This window comes from Nestor notabilis, unplaced genomic scaffold (genome assembly GCF_000696875.1).
Source record: "Nestor notabilis isolate BGI_N333 unplaced genomic scaffold, ASM69687v1 scaffold17363, whole genome shotgun sequence".
In the NCBI taxonomy this organism is placed as follows: Eukaryota; Metazoa; Chordata; class Aves; order Psittaciformes; family Psittacidae; genus Nestor; species Nestor notabilis.
This window is the reverse complement of record NW_009923537.1, coordinates 2,186-3,434: the sequence shown is the minus strand read 5'-3', so window position 1 is coordinate 3,434 and position 1,249 is coordinate 2,186. Positions and strand designations below refer to the sequence as shown.

Genomic DNA, 1,249 nt, shown 5'->3' with positions numbered 1-1,249 from the left:
AAGAAAGAAGCTGTTTGGAGGGGTGAGGAGGGAAGGTGACAGCACACGGGAGCCTCCTGCCTGCTTCACAGAGGGGAAGGGACTGCACCAGGGAGCAATGGGGCTCCAGGGTGGCTTTTGACAGAGCATGCGAGAGAACCACAGGGAGAAGGACTTTGCATCCAGCACCTCCTCCTGCCCTTTGGGACACGGAGCAGTGACCATCACCACTACAGGTTTAACCTCTTTCAGCTTCATTTTCTACTAGGCCTTTGAATACAAATCTACCTTGATACTAGAGCCCTGTGTCAACCCTCATCTGGGACCGGGGTGCTGGAGGCAGCCTGGTCTCTCCCGTGCAGCACTGGAGGGGACCTCAGCCTGCCAGAGGTTCTGTAAGAAACACCAACCCCAGGTGGTGTTTTCAGCTTCCTCCATCTCGCTGCCCTTCCGAGGCTTTGCACCTGCACACTGGTGTTTCCTGGTAGCTGCTGCCTCTCCCTCCTGGCATTTGAAGTCACTGTTGAGGTTCACAGGATCATGAGTGTGGTTTTGCTCAGCTGATAAGGGGGTGGTGACTCGCAGCAGCTCCGAGGGGAGGGGATGCTGCAGGTTGGAGCTGTGGCTGCTTCACTCTCAACAAAGCCAAGGAACAAGCAGCCTCAGGAAGAGGTGCAGCTCCAGGGGGATGCTGCCAGCAGGGGAAACGAGCAGCCTCCACCTGGAATACTGCCCATCCCATGCAAAGAACCTGCGGGGAGCAGGCAGGGCTGGAGCACGAGCAGGGCTCTGCGGGGCGAGGGGACTGTGCCAAGAGCCTGCACTGCGCACACAGAGCGGCTGCTTTGCTCACATGTCACCGGGCCCAACGGGAGCAGAGGCATGTCCCTCGGGACACACCAGTGGGACTCCATGGCTGAGGGCCGGGGCCGCTGCGCTCGCAGCAGGGACACCAATTACAGCTGCCTGATTAGTCTGTGTAGCCAAAACAGTGGGAACTGAGAGGATGGAGCCCTCCAGCCATCACTGACCACGGCTGCATCCAACACAACAGGGCTCCCGCCACTCCGGCGCACCAGCGACCCACTCCACGTGCACCCTTCCTTTCATCCAAGGCTTTGGATCTCCAGGAAGCCAGTTACAAGATCAGCTCCCCAGGCAAGCAAGCAGAGACCACACGCTTCCCTCTTCCACCCTATGGCATTTAAATGCCTCAATTAGTCCCAAGGCTAAAGGGAGTCAGAGGAGTTGGCAGGACACGCTGCCGAGC

The 1,249-nt window shown here is 58.6% G+C and overlaps 1 protein-coding gene across 1 annotated transcript in view; it reads right to left on the bottom strand.

The window, feature by feature from the left end:
• Positions 1–1,249, bottom strand: part of SLC41A1 (solute carrier family 41 (magnesium transporter), member 1) — a 15,031-nt gene that overhangs the window by 12,528 nt on the left and 1,254 nt on the right. The gene's annotated exons all lie outside the window — the stretch shown is intronic.